This window comes from Quercus lobata, chromosome 5 (genome assembly GCF_001633185.2).
Source record: "Quercus lobata isolate SW786 chromosome 5, ValleyOak3.0 Primary Assembly, whole genome shotgun sequence".
NCBI classification, from domain to species: Eukaryota; Viridiplantae; Streptophyta; class Magnoliopsida; order Fagales; family Fagaceae; genus Quercus; species Quercus lobata.
Genome location: NC_044908.1, coordinates 1,291,717 through 1,318,490, shown reverse-complemented (window position 1 = coordinate 1,318,490; position 26,774 = coordinate 1,291,717). Strand labels below are relative to the sequence as shown.

Here is a 26,774-nt window from a genome sequence, read left to right as displayed (position 1 = left end):
AAAAATCCACCTACACAGTTTATATTTCACTAACTTTTGAAACTTCCTATTTGAGATGGAATAAAATTGCAACATAGGTTAAAATTTTCTTTACCGCCACCCCCTCCCTCCTACTCCCACCCTTCTCAAAATTTAGAATTTGGCAGCTAAAAATTTAAAATTCAAATCATCCAAAATTTTTTTTTTTTAATTGTACTTTAAAATTTTATAATTGACCCTTATAAGTTTGTTGAAAAAAATTCAAAAAATAAAATTTTAAAAAACCCAAAAATATAGGAAATTCCTTTCAGGTAAACATATCCCTAATTACAAAACAAAACAAAAAAAAGCCCAAATCTGTCTTCCTCAACAGATCCCTAATTCCCAATGCAAAAACCAAAAAATAGAAACATAAAAAAGAAAAAAGAAAAGGAAAAAAAAAAACACAACTCTGTCTTATTACTCTCTTGCGCCGTCAGTATCTTTGCTTGTCTCTACACCATCGTTCTCCATACTTGCCAGAATCTAATCATCTTGCTAAGCCACTGGTATCACTTACTCTATCTCACTCTCTTTGTCTGCACTTTAGTTTTTTGTACAGTTTTAAATTATACTGCACGTTCTGGTTCAATGAATCCACTGAATAGATATATAGTGATAGTGGATGGTTGGGTGCTGAGCCAAAAAGCTAATGAATGAATGGCTGAAATTTTTTTTGATTAAAAAAAAATATTTGAATGAATGGTTGGTGTTTGTTGTGGATATATAATAATATAATATAATATTAGTGTACAATTGAATATTTCTTTGTCTGCAAAACTGCAAGGGAACCAGAATCCCATTGACCACTTTTCAATAATATATATTTGTTGAAGCTGTGACAATTGTATAATAATAGTATTATAATAATAGAATTTGTCTTGTAGTATATAATAATATAAGTGTACCGTAAAAAGTAACTTTAGCATTTTTTTTTGTTTTTTTTTTTCTAAACTTTAGCAATTTGTTGAAGCTGATCATTTTATTTGTATATAATTATTTAATTAAATTAGTGAATCTCTAAAATTTGATCAAGTTTTTCATGTTAGTTAGTTTACAATATATTCAGATGTGGTGTTGTTAAGTTAGTTTTTTAGTTTTTAACTTTTATAATAAGTTTATCTATCACAAATTTTTTTTTTTTTAATCTTTATATTGATATTTCTAATATGGTCCTTGGTTTTAATTATATTTTTGTTGACTAAATAATTACAACTTATCAAAGATGTGGCTTTTTTTTTAACTACGTTACAGGTGAATGGCAAAGAAAAGTAAGAAGCGAGCTATAAAACAAGCGAGAGATAAAAGTGATAGTGGTAGTCAATCACAAGTTGCACCTTCATCATCTGAGTCTCCAACTAATGAAGCACTTGTTTCTTTTAATAGTGTAATTAATGGGGGCAGCGAAGGTAATACTTAATATCTTCCTAAAGTTTATATGCTAATATACCAATTTTATGCTTAAAGCTTATTTATTTATTTTTACTTATTCCATTATTGGTAGGATCTACTGTACAAAAGAAAAGAGGTCGAGGAAAGGCTAAGGGTGTTTATCTAGGTCATAACCACAAGTGTGAGATACATGACAGAAGGTCTTTTTTCCCTATTTTTTGGTCACTTTAATCATTTATTTTTTAGTGCTTACATTTCATTTATATGTAATATTTTACATGCTTTGTGTTTCTCTCATATTATTAGATTCATAGAAAAGAAAATACCCCAAGAGATTACTATTAAGTTCCACCAAAACATTACTGGGCCATGGACAACTTTTTCAAAATACCCTAAAGAACAACTAAATATGCTTTATGAGTTATACAAAGAAGCACAATTTGAGACAGATGACTTAGTTCTTGAGAGGTAGGTATTTGATGAGCATGTCAAACGACGCTATCCTGATTGGATGTGGCACCTTAGAGAAGAATGTGTAACAAATAAAATTCCCCAAGATGAATGGTACAAGCATCCCCCAGATGATGTAACTCCAACTATTTGGAAAGAGATGTGCAACAAATGGAATAATCGCAAGTGAAAGGTGATTATAAAATGAACTTTATTAATAGTTTTTTTTAATATATTTTTTTCTAAAATCTTTCTTTGAAGCAAATGTTTAATAATTAACTCATTTAGTGTATTTTTTTCATGTAACCAGGAAAAGAGTGATAGAAACAAAAGAAATCGCAGAAGGAGATCAAAATATTACAGACCAATGCTGGAGAAGGAAATCAAAATGTGGATGAAAACATAGAAGATGACTCTGAGGAGGAAGATGACTAAGATGGCTCTCAAAAGGATAATACTGACTCAGATGATGATTGATCTTCCAATATTTATGTTTTCAAGTTATGTGAAGGATATTATAGCTTTCATGTAGACGTTTTAATTAATATTTTTTATTCTATTTTATAGATGTTTTAATATTTTTTTTATTGCATTATGCACTTTCTAGATTTGGACAATTATGGATTTGTGCTTGTTATTTGAATTGAAATACTTTTGGGAGATTTATGTTTCCTCGCAATTAAAATATTAGAAATGATTTCTCTTTTATTATCGACAAAGTTATTTTGTTGCAAATAATGTATTACTGATGTGGTGAATAGGTTTCAATAACGGTCAAATTTCATTGAAAAAGGTAAATGGTCACATTGATAATGTATTGTTGACGAAAAACCAATTATTTTACGATGGCTTTTAGTCGTTGAAAAACTACATTAACGACGACTATAGTTCATCACAAAAGTTATTTTCGACGACAAACCAAGTACTTATGACAGCTTTTATTCGTCAAAACAAGGACATTAACAACGGCCTTAGTTCGTTGTAGAAAGTATTTGGTCGTTTGACTTCCTCGTATGAAGTTACATTGTCGACGACAAATCAAGTAATTACGACGGCTTTTATTCATCAAAAAAATGTATTAACAACGGCCTTAGTTCGTCATAGAAAGTATTTGATCATACGACTTCCTCATATAAAGTTGTATTGTCAATGACAAATGAAATTACTATGACGGCATTTTGTCATTGAAACTATGCATTAACAACGGCCAAAGGTCGTCACAAAAGGTATTTGGTTGTCCAACTTCCTCGTATGAAGTTGAATCTACGACGGCAATTATCAAGTACTTATGACGGCAATTATCAAGTACTAGTGGTACTCTTCAACCATTGGTTCATGCCTTATATGGCATGAAGAGGAAAGAGATCTTTCCAATGTGGGACCAAGGAATTCAAGCCAAAGGCAAGGCTAGGCAATCAAGCCAAAAATGCCAAAGCCAAAGGCAAAGAATTCTTAAGCACCTACATATATATATATATATATATATATATTATGATTTTTCATGTATTTTTTAAATAGTAATTTTCATACATGAACCACCAAACTCTCTTTAGCCCTTTTTTAAAGATAAAAAAGCTTGCAATAATTGAAATTATTCTTTCGAATGTAACCCATATTTCTCTTATATTTCTCTATTGTTTAGTCATATATATTTTGTTTTGATTCAATAAGTCTTTCAAAAGTTTTAATGTATGAATTTTTGAGTTATTTTTTTGCAGCATCTGAAACTATTCGACAAATTTTTTGTAAGCCATTGCATGTTTAAGCAATAGCTTCTTCATCAAATTGTAACAAAAATTAAAGTCATATAAGAGCAAATCATGCAATGGTATAGTTTCTTAAATTGTTTATAAAATTATTTTAGTCTACCTTACAAATAGGTAGATACCCGTGCATAGCACGGATTAGCGACTAGTTTATTATAATTGAATTAAAAAAAAATAAAACATTTTCCTTAATCTTATCCCAGATTAGTTGTTTATTTTTATTTTATTTATATATTAGTCAGATGTGGATCATGCAATAACGTTAGAGAAGGGTCTCTGTCTCTACCACAAGAAATTATTAAAATAAAAAATAAAAAAAAGGGTTTAAATTAAAACTTAAAACAAATTCCTAAGTAAAATAGATAAATAAATGAAAGTTCATTTTCATGGTGGAAAAAACAAGAGGAGAGTTTTATAAAAACGTTATCTGATGAATAATTTTTGTGTTGTAATTAATGCACAAATATAAACGAAAGAGTTGCAGAGAGACTCAAAGGTCGTTCATTCATTTCATTGGCTAATAACAATCTCAAAATTTATTTGTATACAAACAAACAAACAGTTGTATTATTTATTTATTTCTCTGTGCGTTTTATGGGATTTTTTTTTTTTTTTTTTTTTGGTGAAAGATCAAAACTTGAAGCATTTGCATGTTGAATCTGCAATAAGAATCGCTTTCTAGGTGGTGGGTTTATCCTCAATTGCGCCACCTACTCCTCCTCTCTGAGAGCGAGAGCTTTCGGTGTTGTTGGTGTCACGGTTTTTGTGTACACGTGGCATTGAATCAAAGACCATCCCGAGATAAAAAGCTTGATTGCGATGTAAATTTGATTGATTCTTTCAGAGGTAAAGTAGTGATTTCATTTTTTATCAGAATCCCATGTTTCAAATTTCTGAAATTGTTCATTGTATAGTGGGGTGGGAGAGTTTCTGATTGAATTGTAATTGTAATTTTATTGATTGAGTTTGGTTTTTGGATTGGGAAATTAATGGGTAACACGTGAGAGTGATGGAAGACTGATAGGTTTGAGTTGGGTCACCCTGAGAATCGTGTTTGAATCTCATTCTGTGTAGTGGTTGAGAAGCTTCTTGTATGGTTTTTTTTTTTTTTTTAGCTTTACAGTGTTTCTTGAATTCAGTGTCTGAATCTTTTTGTTCATTTAATTTCAGGACTTGGATTAGTTGTTTTTTTTTTGGGTGTCTGTTGTGGGGGCAAACTTTGCTCGTTTGTAGCCCATGTTTTGGATCCATAGCCAACCTTGGATACTGTGGTTGTTGCTGTTGTTAGATTAAGGGGAGAGGGATCATGTTGTACTGAGAATATGAAATGGAGAAGGAGAACCAAGGGCTGCCTTGATGCTCTCTGAGATTGCTAAAGGATGTTCATGAATTGAATTTTGGATTTGGGGGGGCATTCTGTAGTGGGAAATAGTGAACTTTAGGTTCTTTTGTGTAGAATAAATTTGAGTTGGATTCTTGGTCTTGTTAGGATTGTATTGCTTTCATCAGTTTGGATTAATTTGTTAGGATTGCTTGCAGTCTAGGCAATGGTTTGCTAAGAGTGGCAAATGAGCATACCATAATGAACGGGGCTGGTAGGATTGTTTGTAGATGGACCCCCAAGTCGCTTAAAAATTATTTTTGGAAACAAAAATAATGGGAAAAAACAGTTGCCAAATAGCACAATTCAAATGCTAAAACTACCATATTTTACCCATAAATTTATATTGACATTATTATTATTATTTTTTTCATGTATCTCGAGAATGAAAAGAAAATAATGATTGTTATGTCTAAAAAAAGTAATAATTAAAAAAAGTAAAAAAATTAATATTTTAACCACGTAAAAATAGATAATATGATACATTATTTTGAAAAGTGAGAATGTAAAATAGAAAATGTGTGTTATTATACTCAAAGAAATATGAATTTTTACACAAACTATTGCAAATACTCTAAGTTTAGGAATAAGTTTTATCTAAATAGAATGTCATCTATAGATTCTTTTTTTCTTTTTCTTTTTCTTCTTTTGATAAGAAGAAAATCTATAGATGAAATGTCATCTATAGATTCTAGACAAGTTATTTGTCACTTTCACGTAAACTCACTCCGTTACTCACCATTTATCACACTGGGGTAAGACTTAAGTACAATGTTTATGTTATGTTCCTTAGGTTTCCCTCTTAAGATTCAGTCATGTGGTTACTTAATTAACAAATACACTTTCATCTTATGAAAAAAAAAAAAATCTACATGGCTGAATCTTAGGAGAATGACCTAAAAAACAGAATCTAAGATATTGTACCTAAGTTTTGTCATTTCACACAAATAATTGTGGCAAAATTTGTGACTTTTTATCTTATCCTAAAATCTTTGGATTCCTTGAAATCCAACAACAAGCAATAGGATAATGCCACCTCACCCATCATTTTATCTACTCTCACTCTCATTTCTTCTAATCTTTCTCTTACTTCTCTATTTATTAAGACCAGCCTCGATCTCTCTAGGGCCGACCTTAGACATTTCGAGGCCTAAAGCGAGAACTAAAATAAGGTTTTTTTTTTTAATATTTATGTATTAATTAAATTAATATTTACATAATATTTTTATATTATAATATATTTTATTTAAAATCTATTTTTCTTACATTTTGAGATGCAAATTGACTAATTAAATTTTTGTATTCAAATTCTTCTAACATCTCCTTTTCAATCGATACTTTTTGTATTCAAATTCTTGTTCATTTTTTATACTTTCATCTAAATTTTGTGTTATATTTTGTTTATTATTAATAACAAATTTATCCATCGATCCTTTTTGAGACTCAATTAATTTTTCTTCTTTGTTTCTTTTTTTAAGTTTTTCATATCCAAATGCATATTTTCTAATAGATATTTCTAATCAAACAATATATTTATAAAGGTTAAAATAAAAAATAACTTTCAAGTGTAGAGTAAATGAGAAATAAAATCTGATTTATATAAAAAAAATATTGTTGTAGTTTCACCGAATAATAACAAATTTTTAGCAATCTCAACTTTGCATAAATAAAAATTTATTCATTATATTACCAATAACTAATATATATATATAAACACAAGATTAAAATAAATAAATAAATAATCATAGCCATAACAAAAAGTCAAAAACAAGCCCAGCCCAGACAATAACCTGCCAAGACCCACCCGTAACAAACATAAAACAAATCCTATTACATTTACACCTATAACCAAAAAAAAGAAAAAAGAAAAAAAAAACCTGCCAAGACCCACCCAGTAACCACTGACCCACAAAAAACATAAAACATGACCCAGCCCTCTTAACAAATCTAAAGTAGAATAGGTAGCAAGCCTTATCAGTAGAATAGGAAGCAAGCCTTATTAGTTATACCTGAAGCTCAAAAGTCAAAACCCATTACCCAGCTAGAATCAAAACGCAGCACGGCACTGACGGCAGCAGCGGAAAAAAAAAAAAGGGCAGTCGGCGGAGGAAAGGAAGCTTGACTGCTTGAGCCAGGCATTCGGATGATTTAGATTAGATCGGAGGAAAGGAAGCTTGAGTTAGGCAGCCAGGCCCAGCAACAGTGAAGAGAAAGAATGAGAGAAGCGGAGAGCAAGAATGAGAAAGAGATGGTAAAAATTTTAGGGATTTGAGGTTTTTTATTTGTTTTGGTTATTGATTGTTTTGTGGTTAATTTCTTTGTAGTTTATTTTGTTGAATTTTGGTTTATCTAGAATATAATGATGTTATTTTTGAGACAATTAATTTTATTTAGACCATTTTTTTTTTTTTTTTTTTTGTGCTACCAATGTTTAACTGGGTATAAGAGAAATTTTGTTTTTTGGTCCAAAGAATGTGCCGGATTTTTTTATATTAATCTGAAACCAATTTTTTTTTCCCCGGCTACCCCTTATTTTCTAAAATTTTGGGGCCTCCCTTCCACTTGGGGCCTTAGGATTGCCTAGTTCGCCTACTGGAAGGGCCGGCCCTGAGTCACTATCTCTTTTCTCTCTTGTTCTCGCCAAAAACACCTCTCTCTCTCTCTCTCTCAGGTGAGTCCTCTCATTTCATTTCTTTACTTGTTATGTTGGGTTGACATATAACATAATGCGGTTAATGGTTTTGAATTTTTTTTTTTTTAATTAGATACCAAGAAATAAGAGAAATCCCAGGCGAAGAAAGAAAATGAGTCTGAAAGACTTTATAGTTGCTGATCTACGCACAAGTTGATCACATGTTGGAATTGGGGGATTAGGAAAAAGGTACATGAATATGAATGTTTGTGTTATTATGTATTTCATATTGAATTTTTTTTTTTTTCCTAAGAAATTTTTCGTTTATTTTTGCATCTGAGTTGGCTGGTTTGCTTTATCTTTATCTGAAATTATTATGTTTTTTATGCATTTTAAATAGAATTGAAGAAAACATAAACTATTTAGAGTGAAAAAAAAAAGGCTATCAATCTTTTGTTAAGTTGGGAATGAACCTTGATTCTTCATCAAAGTGGTGGACAAAAAATGAAAAAAAAAAAAAAATCAATGGAAAAATGGTAGTGAATCTACCAAATAGTGCAACTTAAATTTTAGTCAAACTATAAATGCATAAATTATAAATTTGCACATTAAGTAAAGAAAAGTGTGATGTAGGAGTTAATTTGTGTCCGTTCATACTTATTCTCTAGAAAATGAACTTCTTTTTTTTCAAATGTGTTGATACTAGGAACAGAGATGCTATTTTGAAGATGATAAGGAGAGAGCGAAGAAAGTGGGAAGAGATCAAGAGGAGGAGTGAGAGACGAGTCTGAGAAACAAGGAAGAGGAGAGAGAAAGTTTGAGGGTGGGAGGATGCAAGGCCAGGGGATGTCTGGTCTAAGCCAGTCAGGTCCAAGCCAGAGGAGGATGTCAGGTCCAAGCCAGAAAGGGAAGAGAGCAAGAGAGGAAGAAGATGATAAGGAGGTAGCAAAGAAAGCAAGAGGGGAAGAAGATGATAAGAAGGAGAGTGGGAAGAGATCAAAAGGAGGAGTGAGAAACAAGTCTGAGAAACAAGAAAGAGGATGTCAGGTCTAAGCCAGAGGAGGATGTCAAGTCCAAGCCGATCAAGTTCAAGCCAGTTAGGGATGAGCCTATGCAATCCATATCCATACTGTAGAAAGTAGAAAGTTTCGTAACTTGTATATAATGCTCTTTCAATTTTTTTTTTCCTTCTTGTTTCTAACACTTATTTTAGCATAACAGTTATATTTCATTAAATATACCAAGGTACATCTACTATGATCATCAACTGTGCTTTGAAAATAGAACCATTCAATGTAGGAACAGGAAAAGGTCCCTAAATGTCATAGTGAACTAAATCAAAAATAGTATTAGCAACATGATTATGATTTATGATTAGTAAAGGGAAACTTTTAGGAGTTGATAAAACTATGCTAGTGACTAAAACAAAATCAATAACGTGAACAAGGGATTGTATACAACGTACCTCTTGATGCCATGAGTAAGTCCACAAGTTAAGTCTTCCTCTTCTGGCTCCTCCTTTCAAGACAGCTCTTAATGAGGCGAGTTAGAGTTTTGTCTTAGTAGGAGTGGAGAGGGGACCTAGCCTATATATATATATATATATATACCTGAAGGGCCCGTTAACATGTTGTGATCAAATTCAGTGTTGGGCCTTGGTACACCTTTTATTGGGCTTATGCCATAGTCTGATGTGAAATATAGGCCTAAAGCCTTACGCTCTATCTCACATTATACTATGGCATAAGCCCAATAAAAGGTGTACCAAGGCCCAAATAACTTCACCAAATTGCATAAATTTTTTTAGATTTTAAAAATATAAATAATTTTTTTTTTTGTTCTTATCTTCTTTTCCTATAATTTATACTTTGATAAAAATCTTAATTTAATTATAATACAAATTCTTTATCTAATCCTTTTATCTATATATATATATATATATATATATATATAACCGAAACCTCTGAAACTCCCACAGTTTTCCACATCAGCATTTTTTATTTATATTTTTTTTAATTTGATTTAGGACTTTTAAGATGTATTCAAAGGCAAACACCTCCTCTCTCATATAGTTTTCTATTTTGTTTTGGACTCTTCCTTATCTCCTTCTCTAATTCTCTGGTCACTACGTCACTATTAGGGTTTATTAAGAATTAAATTGAATACTACCACACAGTCCACACGATAGGCTCACGCTTAATCCTCAACTTGTCAGTCGCCAAACCAAACCACAATCACTAGATCACATCGGTGGTATCATGCTGACATGAATATGTGTGTCGTAATATATGAGATATATGATCTACTGCCGTGTTCAATCCTCTATTTTTACTTCGGTGTTAATTTGTGTTTTAGTACAATCCTAATTTAGAGGCACTGCGATTATTTTTATATGAGTTTATTCTAAATATTCATATCATTTGTGATTGGATATGCATGCTATCAATCCTTTTGAGTATTGTGGGCTAGATCTGTTTCGGTGTTGCTTTTCTACTTGATTTCGTAGTGGTGTGCCGACAAGTCTTTACTCTTTCATTTGATTTCCACATGACGTGATTGTTAGAGTGATGATTCTGTGTTGATACAAAATTTAAAAAAAAAAAAAAATTGTTTGTTTTGTTAAATCTAATGGACAATTGATGCTGTGAGTAAAATTGTCAAAACAAAAATCAATTGACTTTATAAAGTCTAAACTTTAAACTACAATCAGTAACTGATTAGATATTTAGAACTATGAATTTATGATTGCTAAGAAGTGTTTTTGTTAATAAGAATTATTAATTTTTTCTGTTATGTAGTCATATTTTTTTAATTTTTACTTTTGTTTTTATTTGCAGCTTTCCAGGGCATTGCACAAATGGCGTGAAAATAGCTATCAATGCAATGTAATATGAAACAAAACATTCTATGGATTTGTCAAGATGGTATGGAATAATCAATAAAGTTCATATCTACCACACTTGAATATAAGATTGCTTTATTTTTGCACTTTCTTATGGTGTTTTTCTTAGCTTTTACTTTTTTGTATGGTGTGGCAAAAGAAATCAAGATGGTATTTTTGCACTGATTCTTTACTCTTTCTTTTGGCTTTTTAGAAGTTTAAACATCTAAATTTTGGGTTCATGTTTTGCAATATATGAAATTGTCTTGACAAATTTCAATTGGTATAGTAATGCATTGTTCTTTTGAGGTAACCTATTTTTTTTTTTTTCCTAATATTAGGAGCATTCCAAGTGCTTTTTAGATTGGTCGTCTTCTATCTCGATTAAAACTCTATGGCCTTTCAATTGGTACATCCTTCTTCTTCTTTTCACATTCATATATTTTGAAATCTATTCTTTCCAATGCATTTATTTGACTTCATTCTCTAATGAAGTCAATTTATTCATCTGATACTCCTTTTTGATGTTGTTCTTTTACATGTTAAAATATTATGACTATTGCCTATAACACTAAATTAGCTTTTCCAATTTTCAAAAAAAAAAAAAAAAATCTTTTCCGAAACCTATTGCTCTAATGACTCTTTTTTAGCGTCAATTTCATTTTTGAGTGTAAATAATTACTGTTTTCTATATAAAATTTTCTATAGTTTTTATTTTCTTATTTTTTGGGTTTTTTAGTTGCATTTTATATGACAAGAAAAAACATAGGATTTTGCAAACAAATTGGTGTTAGTATTTTTTTTTCCCCCTCTTAAATTGTAACTTTTTTTTTTTTTTTTTTCAAGTGATCATAACTTTATGCTAATTTAAAATTTAAAATTTTTGTTTAACTAATCCGTGCATCGCACAGGTTAGCGACTAGTTAGTATAAATTATAAGTCGATAAAAAATCAACCAGAAAAAAAAAAATTTACATTACAAAGATGTATATAGCAATCCAAACATTTTCTCGGCCATTGAAATCAACAAAATTGTACAACATTTTATTTAAATATGTATATTTCAATAACTCACCCAAAGGATTTAGGTTGCTAAAGCAAGTGTAGTGTTGTGTACAATTTGGGACGTGATTTTGTTTGGACGTGACCTTTTTTTCTTTGAATTTCCTCTTCTTGAACCACTTATTTTTAAGATTTAGATTTCAACTTCACTTCTCCTCAAATTTATCTTTCTCTACTCTTCTCTCCTTCTACCTACAACCTTGCATGTATGTATTTGTTTATTCTAATTTTTTTTCCATAAAATTGAATAGATTTTGTATATTTGTTGTCTTTTGTTTAACCTTATTTCCTTAAGTTTTATCCAATTTATATGGTTATACTTTGAGAATCAATCATTAAATATGTTCACACATGATTTATTATTATTATTATTATTACATGGGTTTTGCAGTAACAGAGCTTTGAATACTAGCCAAGACAGCCGTGCTTTGTTTTTGGATGTTGAATTTGCAGTAACAGAGCTTTTGGTTTTGACTTATTAATTGCGCTCCCACGTTTTGCAATGTTGTTATTGTCGCATGGCTGCATTTCTAGATTCGACACCTTTGTTTGCAAGACAATCTAATTTGGCAGAAATGATAAACAGTTTGCATCATTGGCAGAATGCTCTCTGGCGCTCTCTAGGGAAGAACAAGACGAACTTGTGCGCAGTAAGAAAAAAGTAAAGAACGTAAACCATGCAGGCTTCCAAGATGGTTTGGATCCAGTAGCATCTTCCCCAAGGAACGATAGGAGCACCTGGAATCGGGAAGCTTCCTTCAAGGATAAGCTTATCGGAGAGATTCTGGGTGCTTTCACGCAAGCATTTAGCTTTGGAGACCTCATGGAAGACGATGCGGAGTCTAATGAGGAGGTGGAAGCATTCAGGGAAGGGCTGGTTCAGTAAGATTCTCAAAGGATTTCAAGCATCAGATTCGAAGCCCATGGACAAAAGCTCTCATAGTAAAGGTATATGGAAGGTCTGTTGGTTATAGTTTCCTTCAAAACAAACTTCTCTCCATGTGGAAGCCTGCCGAAAGATTGGATTGTGTTGGTTTGGGCTAGGGTTTTGTCCTAATAAGATTTTCACTGAGGGAAGACTATGAAGCTACACTCAAAAGGGGGCCTTGGTTTGTTGGAGGTCATTTTCTATCCATACGACCTTGGGAACCAGATTTTCAGCCAGAGACGACTAATGTCTCTTCGGTGGCAATTTGGATAAGACTAAATCAACTCCCGATAGAGTATTATAATGCGGAGGCCTTGCTTCAGATTAGGAAAACGATTGGCAATGTTCTTAGAGTGGATACACACACTGCCACTGAGTCCAAAGGCAGATTTGCTAGACTCTGCGTTCAGATTGATGTAGAAAAGCCGATCGCTGTAGCTATTTTAATAGGAAAATTTGAACAGCCAATTTGTTATGAGGGAATTCATAAACTTTGCTTTGGTTGTGGGAGATTGAGGCATCAAAAGGAAAAATGCCCCACATTGTCTGGCAGCATTTGCTGCCAAGGACAATGGAGGAATGTCCTGAAGGGGAGCGTGGGGAGAAGGCATGCAATAAGCATGAACCTGACAACACAAACAAAAAGGAGGGTCCCACTACGAACATGCATGGTAGTGTGAATGAAAACGTACCTGAAAGTATGTACGGACCTTGGGTCGTGGTCACGCGTAGAAAACAAGGGACAAGAAACTAGGGTAGTGGTGGTCCAGCTCTGAGTATGGGATATGGACAACGAGCAGGGAATGGAACAAAAGCCAGTATGGCTACATAATTGGCTGAGTCAAGTAGTGGGCCGATCAGGGATTTGAAGAGGAAGATTACACCTCAAGGAGACTTTAATGGGCCCAAAGTGGCTAGTGTAGTCCAGCGCCTAATTAAAGAGGGTACAAACCAAGACTGTAAAGTTATTGAAGCAAGGCCAGGAAGTAATGAGAAGCTCCGGTTTAGGCTTGGAAAGGAGGTTGGTGATACCAAGCCCATTAAGCCCAACACGCAAGCCTCAATTAAGAATAAAAAAGCTTTAGCATGCAATAGGGCGTCTTTGTCCACTCAACCAGGTGTAGCTGAAGGCACCAAGTCCACTATGTCACTGTTGTCATCCAGTTCACAGGATTTTAGAACTCTTGACGGAAAAACCGAAGTGGGTAGTGATGGAAGACAACAACAGGGAGTTTTTCAATTCTCTACCTTGCCAAGAACAGAGGTAGGCCATCAAGCTCGAAGGAGTGAGGATTGGGATATTCGAAGCGGTGTTGGCAAAGATCAGAGCAATTCCGATTCAGTTTCCAAATGATTCAGCGTGAAGCACTAGAAGGCATGAAAGTGTGTGAGGTAGGCCATCGAGCTCGAAGAAGTGGGGATCAGGTTTTTCAAAGCGGTTTTGGCCGAGATCAGAGTAATTCCGAGACAAGTCCCGAAGTGGTTCACTGTGGAGCACTAGAAGGAATGGAAGTGGGTGATCCTTTTAATGGAAGCGAGAGTGAAGCAGGTCAGGTTGTTACAGTTAGATTTAGAGTGGAGAATATTGAGAATCACATGGTGGATCTTCCTGACGGAACTACCGACGATGGAGGCGGAGTGATGTCTAGTGCCCATAACGTTGTCTCAAATCTCAAAAGCTCCAATGTTGGGTGAAGTAGACCCAATGGCATGCCTGACCGAGCAAAGGAGGATGGAGAAGCTTTTGAGGAGCAAGCTTAGTACAATGCTCACTCAGAGCCTTTAATTGATGATGGTGACAAACATACATGTTTCAGTGCAAGACCTGGAAATGGGAGGCTGGCTGTTCAATCTAATTTTGGTATCAGGGGAGGGGCTGACGAAAAAGATGGTGTTCTGGACAGGATGGAATTTGAGGCAGGAGGTGCAGCAGCTGCCACCTTTTGATGAACGCCTCATACCAGATCATTTGGTCATTATGAATATAATAGTATGGAACTGCAGGGGCGCTCTGAAGCCCACTTATCAGAGACATGTAAAGGAATTGGTTCGGTGCCACAACTAGGCAATTTTGGTAATTATGGAGACCAAGGTTAGGGGTGAGAGGGCCATGAAGATAACCGACAGGTTACCGTTTGATAGGGCCATTCACACGGAGACTATTGGATATGTTGGTGGTTTATGGATGCTTTGGGACTCAGATAGGGTGGAGGTTACTGCTACACCGAGCAAGAAATTCATACTGTAGTGAAGGTACAGAATTCTGACGTCAGTTGGATGTTTATTGCCATTTATGCTAGTCGTAGAAATGCTAAAAGAAATATTTTATGGAATAATTTAATTAATGTTGCTGAAATGCATAACATGCCTTGAGTGTTAGCTGGTGATTTTAATAAGCCACTTTTGGATGATGATAAGTTTGGGGGTAAGGCTATTAGTGTCAGTCGGTCCTTGTTATTTAAGGATTGTTTGGATAAATGTAGTATGATTGATATTGGGTTTTCGAGCGGGCGTTTTACTTGGACTAATAAAACGAAATCTCCAAGCTCTTATCCAGGAGAGAATAGACAGGTTTTTTGTTAATCCTAATTGGTGTTTAATGTACCCTGAAGCCAAAGTGATGCATCTCACCAGATGCCATTCAGATCATTGCCCAGTCTTACTTGACCTGCAGCCAAGAGTGGGTCCGAATAGGAAGAGGACTTTCAAATTCCTGACTTGTTGGTTATCTGACCCGTCGTTCCCTAATATAATATCCCAAGCGTGGAGAAATTACCCCATGCTTGTGGAGGCTATAGATTGTTTAACTACGGAGGCAGAAAGTTGGAACATGAGGCATTTTAGGAATGTTTTTGTGAGAAAAAAGAATATTATGGCTCGTTTAAATGGCATCTAGCAAGCTGTGGCTTTTAGACCCTCAAATTTCCTTCTTAATTTAGAGGGTGAGTTGTTAAAAGAGCTTGATACTGTGTTGAATCAAGAGGAAGAGATTTGGGCTCTAAAATCTCGGATTAATTGGATGATTCAAGAAGATCGGAATATTGCTTTCTACCATGTGTCTACCCTAGTTAGAAGGAAGAGAAATCAGATTTTGGCAATCAAAGATTCAGTGGGGGAGTGGCTGTATGAGGAAAGTGCAATTAAAGATGTTATTAGGAGTGGTTTCAATGAAGTGTATACCTCCTCTCTATATAGTGCTTCTTGGTTAGCACCCATTGTTACTCATTGGCAGGGAAGGTTATCAGATGAGGAAAAGGAAAGCATTGGTGGGGAGGTCTCAGTGGAAGAAATAAAATCTGCCTTGTGGTCTCTCAAGGCTTTCAAGGCCTTGGGCCCGGATAGGTTACATGCGAGTTTCTTTCACAGATTTTGGTTGATTGTTGGCAATTCAGTGATTGATATGGTCAAAAAGGTGTTTGTAGAGAGAAAAGTGCCAGATTTCTTGAATAGGACTCATATTGTTCTTATTCCAAAGATTCAGGGTCCGGAGACTCTAGGTAATTACAGGCCAATCAGTTTATGCAATACAATGTATAAAGTGATCACAAAGATTATTGTTGCTAGATAAAGGCCTCATTTGGAGAAGATTATTTGCCCTCTCGAAACAGCCTTTGTTCTGGGAAGGAAAGGCATTGATAATGCAATCATAGTGCAAGAGATTATCCATACTCTAAGCAAAAAAAAAAAGGGGGAAAGTAGGATATATGGCTCTAAAAATTGATTTGGAGAAGGTATATGATAAGTTTGAGTGGAGCTTTATTAGAGAGATGCTAATTAGAGCCAATTTGCCAGCTAATTTAATTGATATCATTATGAGTTGTGTATCCACAGTCTCAACTTCAATTTTGGTCAATGGTGAAGTTTTAGGGCCAATTTATCCTTCAAGGGAGATTAGACAAGAAGATCCTTTATCCCCGTATCTATTTATCCTCTGTATGGACTACCTCGATCAACTTATACTTGAAAAATGTGAGGCTAAGTTGTGGTAGCCTGTGAAGGCATCCCAAAGCGGTCCTGCATTTTCACATCTGTTCTTTGCGGACGACTTAATGTTATTCGGGAAGGCAAATGGGCTGAATTGCTCCACTATCAGAGATGTCCTTGATGATTTTTGCATGATGTCAGGGCAATCAGTGAGTATCATTAAGTCAAGAGCTTTTTTTTTTTTTCCAAATGTAGATAGAGATACAGGAGAGTTGTTGTGCGATATACTTGGGTTTGCATCCACTCCTTCACTTGGTAAATATCTTGGATTTCCCATTAAGCATACGGGTACATCATCCCATGATTTCAATTACATTTTGGAGAGGGTCAAACAAAAGCTAGCGGGGTGGAAAGCAAATATGCTCTCCTTAGTTGGCCGAGCTATCTTAATTCAAGCTTCATTGGCATCCATTCCATCCTATGTTATGCAGGGCACCTATCTTCCAGGTAGAATATTGGATGGCATTGATCAGGTTAATAGAAATTTCCTATGGGGCTCATCGAAAACTTCGAAGAAAGTTGGGTTGGGTGGCATATAGTTACAAAGCCTAAAGAGGATAATGGGTTGGGATTACAGGATGCCAAGGGCAGAAATATTGCACTTCTTGCAAAGTTGAATTGGACGCTTCACACAGAAGAAGGTGCATTATGGGCTCAAGTTCTTAAACGAAAGTATTGCAGCAGTAGAAGAATCAGTGCAGCCAACTCTGACCGATTGCCTTGTTCCCAGATTTGGAGGGCCATTAAAAAGGGTAGGGAGACCTTTGATAAAGGTAGTATGTGGGTGATTGATAGGTGCAGTAAATTCAATTTTTGGCTGGGTAATTGGACACGTAAAGGCCCTCTACGGCAGATGATCAATGGCCCGCTAAAGAAGCAAGTCAATGGGAGGTTAAAGACCTTTTGATAGATGCAGGTTGGGATTGGAACCGATTACCTTTCGATCTTCCTATTGATATTAAATCTGTCATTCAAGTTGTTCCAATGTCCATAGTTGGTGGAGGGAAGGATAGGTTAGCTTGGGTAGGTAATGCTAGAGGTATGTTTGACCTTAAGAGTGCTTATTCTCTTGCCAAGGAAGCTGATTCTATGCAACCTTTTAACACTAGCTGGATTTGAAAATCTGAGACACTACCTAAGATTAAAACTTTCTTCTGGAGGTGTGTTCACAATAGCATTGGTGTCAAGTATTGCCTTGCAAAGAAGGGAATGGTGGTTGATGAAGGATATCCCATCTACCAAAGGGAACCGGAAACCATATTGCATGCTCCCAGAGACTGTCAGAGAGCCAAACAGGTATGGATTCAGCTAGGAGTTAAGCAAACAAATAGAGATTTCCGGATGAGCAATTTACAGGAATGGCTTTAATCAAATGGGAAAGTTCGGAGTAGCTATGTTTAAGGGAAGCCACCATGGTGAATTACTTTTAAATTTGCGGTTTGGAGTTTGTGGAGGAGCAAGAATTTGTTTGTGTTCCAAAGGAAAAGTCCAAATCCGAGTCTACCTTCTGAAATCTATAATCAATCGTTGGAGTTTCTGTATTATATGAGCTCACCTAGAAATCCAGTTCAAAGAGTCAATAGAAGAATTAAGTGGGAGAAACCTCCAGTAGGTTGGAAGAAACTAAACACGGATGGGTCTTCTATAAGCTGTATGGAGCGGGTTGGTTGTGGGGGCATCATCAAAGATGAACATGGTAGCTGGGTGGCGGGTTTTACCAGGCATATTGGATCAACAAATAGCTTTGTTGTTGAACTTTGGGGACTGAGGGATGGTTTGATGCTCTGCTGTAACATGAATATATCCTGCCTTATTGCTGAGATTGATGCAAAAATGGTGGTAGATGTTCTTAAGAATTCTAACCATATAAACTTTATAATTTCACCCATATCGGAGGACTGTAGGCTTTTGGCATCCAGATTTCATCAGATTCAATTCAGCCACTGTTACTGTGAGGCCAACCGGTGTGTTGACATGTTAGCCAAAATAGGCGCTGAGCAAGAGGATATTTGTGTTGGGCGTGAAAGAGATCATTTTTTGTGAAATGAATTGAACTACCAAATCTCCATGTTGGATTGATCATCAACTTTTGTTATGCTTAAACTTTGGCATACTTTTTTTTCTTAATAGACTAATTATTATAGATTTGAATTAATGGAAACATACAACTTATTATACTACAATGTGTATTGGTTTTTGGCAGGTGAAAATGCCATTCCTCTTCAACCTCACGGTTGCAAAGCTGTTGTTGAGATGGGATTAAAAGGAGTAGGAAAACTTGAAAGTGTCTAAGATAAGAGCCTAAAAGATGGGGCAGCTAAAATTGGGAACTCAATGCTCAGCTTGGATAGCATTGAGACGATGGAACACCCTTTTGTAAGAAAGAGGGAGGATAGTCAAGAACTATACAATAATTTTCCATAGGTTAGAATCGTTATTATATAGTCTCGACCTATACTTGGGTGTATAGTTCTGAGTATAGTCCCGAATTATTTTATTGGGTCCTCATGTGATGTCCTATTGAAGTGAAAGTAGTGCCCTTTTAATGGTCTAAGTATGAGTCTTTTAGGGTTAAAACAGTTTTTAATTTGGGTTTTTATTTTATCAGTGATGGCCAGTTTTATATTGACAGGCAAATATGTAATTTCTGCAATTCCTACAAATTAAGGGTATTTTGGTAATTTTGTTGAGTCTAAAATCTTCTAGGGTTTTAAGTATCTTAGTTTTGTTTACTTTGGGTCTAAGTTAGTATTTATTAGGCTTTATTAGTAGTCCTGATACTAGTAGGAATCATATTACTACTAGTATGAGTCTTTATATATATATATATATATATATATATATAACCTATTTATACTTTCGCATCGAGATTGCTCGGAACGGCACTCTCCCCCCTTTGTTGTAACTTACCCCTCTTTTTGGTATCAGAGCCAAGTTAGTTTTGGCCGATAGTAAGTGTTGTAAGTTACTGTAACTATTTTCAGTTTTTAATCAAGTTGGCTGGTTATACCGCCATAGTTATCCATTATTTTGTGCATTATCCATTATTTTGAGTATGTTCTTTCTAACAAGCATTATTTTGTTTTACACCTATTTTCTGATAGTACTTCCACTTCCATACATATCATTCTTCTTCTATTACTTCATCTTAGTCAGTGTTTACTGTTCTTTCTTTTGGTGGTAGGCTGAGCCTCTCGTTCATTCTTTCTGTTTATTATCTTGAGATTACCTGTTTAAGCTAATCCTTTACTTCCCAGTTATCTTCTTTTTCCTATCTTTGTTTCTCTCCTAAAATTTGTTGCAGATGTATACTATTGAGAAGAGTAAGTCCAAATCTGTGTTGTTTGTAACCCAGTAAGACTAAGAATATTCCAAGTTGTGAGCGTTTGCCTGAATGTCCAAACAGTAATGCTTGTTGAGCTAGGAGAGAGTGTTTAGGGTTTGAACGGACGAGGGTTAGCAGGACGCTAGTAGGGAATAGAAGGAAATCAGAGGTTGCAATAAGCATAAGAGAAGGCATCAATCCCTTTGAGTATACCCTGTTTCAGATTTAAGGTTAGATCCAGAAATTGGAAGATAAAGATAGTCTAGGTTGTAATTGATTTCTTAGGCTTTTAATCCAAAATGATAAATAGGATGTTTAGAAGGAGTGATTCATCCACCAGCATTAGATCTGGCAGTACAACCCTCCCTGAGATTCCATAAGAAGATGGAATGATAAACTCGGAGTCGTATCAGCTTTCAGATCTAGATCAGAAGTTAGGAGATTGGAACATACACAAAGTTCTCACAACCCAGATCTATAAGTCATCATCGTGGTCCTTGAAAAAGACTTTCAAAACAGAATACCATGTTAGGACTATAGAACAAATCTACAGTATCAACAAGGAGTATGAAACATGCTACTTGTTATCCCCTGCTGCAGTGAAAGCCCACAAGGAAAAAGATCATAAATTCCTCCATATTGGTCTTGTCCAAGTAGGAGTAAAACCATTGATCAAAGAAGGGTTGAACAACTCAATCCCTATGGCCCTCAGAGACACTCATTATCTCAGGTTTAATGACAGCCTCTTAGGCACCATGGAATCAAGTTTGAGTGGCGGACCAATCCATTTTGATCGTTTCCCCAATCTCACTGTAGCACTTGATGACCCTCACATCTTGTCACCCTCAACATAAAAACCCATGAAACTCTTTTGTTACATGGAACTAGACAGCTTGCCCTTATAAACAAAGTGTATTATAAGTGCATGAGAACAAACATGTCTATCCAAGCCATAGACAAAAGAAAGGCTGGTGAAACCACCCTTATCCAAATTCTAGACGTTAGATCTACAGTTCAGGTACCTAAAACCTTGAAATGGTCTAAAGTCACTTTCCCAGAACATTGGACCATAGATAATGAAAATTATTAGCTATAGATCCAAAACCCAGTTAGGAACCTAGGTCTAGATTTTGTCCAAGAGCTAGCCGATGGAACGGTTAGACTTAGTTTTGACCAATCTAGGTATAGGTCACCCTTAGAATATGTTGAAACCAGGCCCAGATCTTTGGTAGATCTGTACCAGGAACCAAGGTCTAGATCCATGATCTGCGCCAACCCTTTAGGCAACCAACTATCCACCTTAGAGATAGACTTGCATCCTAGTGTAGTTCATCTAAAACACGAGCACCCTTTCCCACATCTAGAAGAGACCTAGATCCACAATTCCAAGGTGTAAAAAAACCATTCCCAGGTTAGCACCCCTTGTTACACAGCCAAGCAAGACTCAGTTGCTGATCAAGAAGAAGACAACACTAGTCAAGACAGCTTAAAGCCCCCTTCACCATCAGGAAGGGATATGAGAAATCCACAAGATCCTTATCAGTAGGAAACTGATATTGATCACCAGCTCTTGATGTTGACAAAAGAGTACACCCCTGATATGGATGCTCTAACTAAAGACTTTGATTCTGAAAGAAACAGAGCCAAGAGAGAAGCCTATAGAGCCAACCATACCAGAGAACAAAAAGAAGAAGTTTTAGAGAAATGGAAACTATTCATGAAACAGGTATCCAGTGATTATCCTTTCTTTGAATATTTTGAGAAACATTTCGAATGGCATAAAAAGTCTTGTGCCAAAGCCAAACTTCCAGCTGATCCTAACCAACCAACAAATGTTAGGAATCCACCACGAGAAGTGGAAAAATCAATCTCCCCTTCACCAAATATGTCACCCAAGGTAAATGTCTTAGAAGCTCACATATCCTCTAGCAGTTCTAGTACACCCTCCTCAGAAGATGAAAAGGAGAAAGAACAACTAGATGACCAGCTTCAAGATACACCCCTAATCCCTCCTAAGAAAAGGATATCCAAATACAGAGGAAAAGAAACCTCTAAAGATTTCCACAGGAAGAAAATGGTTTCCAAACAATATAGAAAATAGAAGTTCAAAAACAATGATTTCTATAGGAAAGGAAACCCCAAGTCCATAGAAAACCTCAAACCTAGAGCAAAAGGAAAATGCTTTAATTGTGGGAAAAAAGGACATTTCAAGAAAGAATGTCCAGGCAGATCCCCTACCCACTCCCTTATCAGCAAAGGTATCTCTAAGATTTCAGAACTTGACCGCCTAGATAGTGTGTCTAGTGAAGAAGAGAAACATCAGTTATTTAGGTCATCCTCTGAAACCTCTAGAGTATCTTCTAGCTCCTCTAGTGGTACAGATGAAATCCTAACTTGCCAAGATAGTTGTTGTAGAAACAAGACTATCAGTGTTCTCTCTAAACAAGAAGAGCTGCTCTTAGATCTTATAGAACAGATCGAAGACTAGTCACCAAAGCTCAAAGACTTAGTGAGTTCCACAAAACCCTAGTTAAGGAAGTCAGTACATCCAAACCTAGGATTCAAGAACCCAAAGTTGATTTGGAAAAAATCTACAATAGATTTACCAAATCTAAAAAAGAGATAATCATCTAAGATCTCCAGAAAGAGATTAAGGATACCAAATCAGAAGTGAGAAGCCTTAAGCAAGAATTAACCATCCTTAGGTTGATCACAATCTCATGGACCAGAGAGTTAAACAACTAGAAAATACTTCTCATCAAGGCAATGAGGAAAACACCTCATTATAGAACCCTTCTGATGAAGAAATAGATGAAACAGTTAACCTTATTGTAGATATGGAGCCAGAACCAACAAATGGATCGTTCTTGCAAACCATCAGTAGAATTAACTTCTAGAAATGGCACTCCAAAGTCAGGATTGTCATCAGTAGAGATTTTGAATTTGAGGTAGTAGCCTTAATAGATTTAGGCGTTGATCTCAACTGCATTCAAGAAGGAATCATCCCCTCTAAATACTTCTGGAAAACCAAAGAAAGGTTAACTTCTGCAAGTGGAGGAAAAATGCAGATTGAGTTCAAACTCCCAAAAGCACATGTTTGCCAAGACAATACATGTTTCAAAACCACCTTTGTTCTTGTCAAAAATATGACAGATAAGGTCATCTTAGGAAACCCATTCATATGTCTGCTATATCTTTTCATCACGGATAGTGAAGGAATCACTACCCATTCTTTTGGCCAACCAGTTAAGTTTAAGTTTCTTAGGAGCCCAGAGCCTAAAAACATCAACAGTCTCCAAGAAGTCTCTATCTCCAAGAACCTTAACCTTGTCAATGCCAACATTTTTCTAGAAAATTTGAATCAAGAAAAGAACCTTGATCACTCAGTTTTCTCCATCCTCTTCACAAATGATGATTCTTTGAACCTTAAACAGTTTCATAGATCCACATCATGCATCCAGCATAAAAGTATTTGCTCTATGACATCTCATGATTTTAACAAAAATGCTTTTAAAAGTAACCATTTTGTTAATACATGGCAGGAAGAAAAGCAAATAACTCATTATACTTGCTCCACTAGTAAGTGGAAAATGGCTTCTTCAAGCAGAAACAAAGGAAAAGCTCCTATCCAGGGTTTTCCTTATCAAAGGTATGAAGGCGCTTCTTCTGGACCAGAACCCAAGGAAGCAACATTCCTTCAAGATCCTGTTCCACTTAGAATAATATTTTCTAGTGGCAATGTGGCCATCACCTTACATGAAGTTTTATCTAGGAATTTCCAATTTACAAATGGAGTGTACACAGACCTTTCACCCTCTATCAAAATTATCCTTGATAACCTTCAAAGAGCCTTTACCCAAAGCAACAATCACCTTTTTCAAAAAAAACCCTCACAGCACTAGAAATTCACCTAGTAAATCTTGAGGCAGAAATTGAAATAAGCCGAATCTCCATTAGTTAACTCTTTGGCAAAGAGGATATCCATTCAATGGATAAAACGACTATTATGGGCACTGATTATGCAAGGTTAAGCCTTAAGACTCAAAACGAGCGAAGAAGTGTTGTTGCCAACTTGCCTACCGACATATAAGTACGTATCTTGGGAAGCAAGGCTATGTCTGAATCATGTGACCTATGGTTCAAGCATTTCAGAATTTTGGTCACCACCCATTTCCCAGTTTATGGTGAAGACTCAGATGACATTGACAATGCCTTCATCAAGTCAACCTGGGAATAATACTTTGGAAGCAGCCACAGGGTCTATGAAAAGAAACACCCCTTCCTCGGCCTAATATTCAATTATGAAGATTGGACTGTTGAAGAAGATCCAAGCTGGCTTTCACAGATGTTTGAATATGGCTTCATCAAGTTCATCAAGCTAACAAGCCATAATCAAATCAACCAGTTCCCCCAGATCATACAACAGGTTGTTTCAGAAGTCAAGAGTCCTTTTATATCCATCAGATGTTGGAGTACTCTCCCACAATGGGACAGTAACAATTGGATGATTGTTCAACCTGCACACCACCTAGTACTCATCAATGGGTATACCCATAATGGTCCTTGGTATGAAGGTGAGTCCTACCTCTCTTTTGAAGACCCTTATGCTCTTACTGATTGTTGGAGAAGTTACTTCAATAATGAAATTTTAGATGTCACCAATGAGATATGGCAGAATTACCGTCTTGTTGGAAATACTAGCAGAATTTCAGTATTCACCACCAAACCCTACTCCACAGCTCTCCATACTGAAAGAATTGACTACATTGAACCCAGACAGTTAGCAACACAACAGGCAGATTATGAACCTATCCTGTACTGTGGTTTTTGTAATCAATATGCCAAGTATCATGAGCATAACTGTGATTATGATCCTCCATGGGATCCTTATGATGGATACCCATCCGGCCATGATATTGATTAGAGACCAAGAAGTAAGAGTCAGAAGAAAAGAACTCTCCTACCTCTTTCAAAATTCCAGAACGGCTCTCGGATGCTCCAGAATAGCTCCAGAAGCCCCAGAATAGCTCAAAACCCACCTTTACAACCTGGTTACTATTCCAGGAACAGTACCTGCACTAGCAAAGCTGCTGACAAAGTACTATTCACTACACAGTACCAGAAAAATGTGCAGAGTTACTATTCAAAAAAGCAAGGGGACAGAACACTGTTCATGAACAGTGACCGTAACTGTTCACTCAACAGTACCCTGACAGAATCATTGAGTTTACTGTTCACTTTCAGCTGAAAAGAAATTCACCCAGAGTAAAAGCAGTTTACCCTCCGTGATTTCCGCAATCTCCTGAACGGATCCAAGGCTTCCTCCAGCTATAAAAGGAACCATTTGCTTCAGTCTTTAGTAGGTTCAATTTACACACTACCTCAGAGTTCCACCCCTCAGACTCAGAAAGCCCTCTCTTCTATTGTAATCGGATGGCTTTCTCAGTTTATACCTTAGTTTACATTTGTAACAGAAATACATTTGTAACCTATTTATACTTCCGCACCGAGATTGCCCAGAACGGTACTCTCCCCCCTTTGTTGTAACTTTTATATATATATATATATATATATATATTGTGCTCAATGTATTCAAAGAAAATAGAATGAGTTGATTTATAAAATTGAGTATTTTGAACAATAGGCACGTTGGCCTTTGTTGTTTCTTTCTCTTTCTCTCTTCTTTATTTGCTCTTCTTTCTTTCTAAGGTTACTGTTCACACAGCTCCTAAACAGCCCAAACTTCTCTCTAATTCTTATTCTTTCCTAACCCTAAACCCACCACAACTAAAAGTTGACAAACCCCTAAATTATCCTATATCAGATTTTGATTTGGGTTTGGGTTTGGGGGCAAACCACCACCATAGGTGGCAGTGACGAAGAGAGAGGAACAAGAGAGAGAAGGAGAACAAAAATAAAGAGAGAGGAAGGTAAGAGAAGAAGAATAATAAATAATAATAATAAAAGGAGTGAGACAAAAAAAAAAAAAAACTATTTTAAATAATACCCTCTTGCTATAGTAACATCTTTAGTTAACCTGTAAATTTTTTTAAGAATAGTCCTCCAAATAATGGACTATTTTTGTGGTTTGATGGTATAAAATAGGATATTGGGAGTTTTTAAACTCCTAATGCTAATGCTCTAAGAAAGAAGAAAAAGAGAAGTTTTTATGATGTTCATGGGCTATTTTAAATGGTTCCTGTAACTTATAGAAAGAAAAGAAGAAGAGAAGAAAGAAGAGGGAGAAAAGAACCCACAAAGGCCAACATGCCACTATGCTCAAAGCATTCAATAACTTTATTAATCAACTCTCCCCCTTGAATACATTGAGCACAATTTATAGAGACCATTTCTTGTAATAGTACTATTAGGACTCATACTAGTACTAGGACTCCTAGTTTGACCAGTAAACCAAATCTCATTTGAATTACACCAAATAAAGAAAAATTATAGCAATCAATGAAGTCTAATATACTTGAAAAAGAATGACTGCTTAAAAGCACCATCCACTCATATAATGATTTCAAGAATGTTTGCTTCACCACCATCATAGATCGTTCAATGTCCTCAAACTCCTTCCAAACGGTCCACATGATACCCTTGACTCTAGAATAACCAAATAAAATATATTAAAAAAAAACTACCATGGACACTAATTATTTCTCTAATAATGCTATGGTTATATCATCAACTCTGAATTTAAATGAAACGGAGAGTTTACCCCATCATCAAGCTCTGGGGGAGACTCTGGCTTCGATGGAGACTCGAACTTTGATGGTAGTTTTGAATTTAGGGAATAGTTTTTTTTTTTTTTTCCAAGTATTTTAATTTAATTTTATTTGAAATTCTGATTAAAGAATTTTTTTCAAATGAAAATAATTATTTATTTGGGTTTGGAATGAAAATCATTTTGTTAGACTCCGATTATTTGGTTAGACCCAGATTATCACACAGT

At 35.4% G+C, this 26,774-nt stretch overlaps 2 long non-coding RNA genes across 3 annotated transcripts; both read left to right on the top strand.

The window, feature by feature from the left end:
• The first annotated feature begins 1,408 nt into the window (after positions 1–1,408).
• LOC115992795 lies at positions 1,409–2,484 on the top strand. Its single transcript, XR_004092657.1, has 4 exons — positions 1,409–1,427; positions 1,523–1,610; positions 1,717–2,053; positions 2,171–2,484. It is a non-coding gene; the product is annotated as an uncharacterized LOC115992795 (long non-coding RNA).
• A 4,236-nt stretch (positions 2,485–6,720) lies between these two features.
• On the top strand, positions 6,721–8,906 carry LOC115992793. Of its 2 annotated transcripts, none has more exons than XR_004092655.1 (3): positions 6,721–7,258; positions 7,773–7,888; positions 8,346–8,906. It is a non-coding gene; the product is annotated as an uncharacterized LOC115992793 (long non-coding RNA). The 2 variants fall into 2 exon arrangements; XR_004092656.1 differs by lacking the exon at positions 6,721–7,258 and adding an exon at positions 7,410–7,678.
• The last annotated feature ends 17,868 nt before the right edge of the window (positions 8,907–26,774 follow it).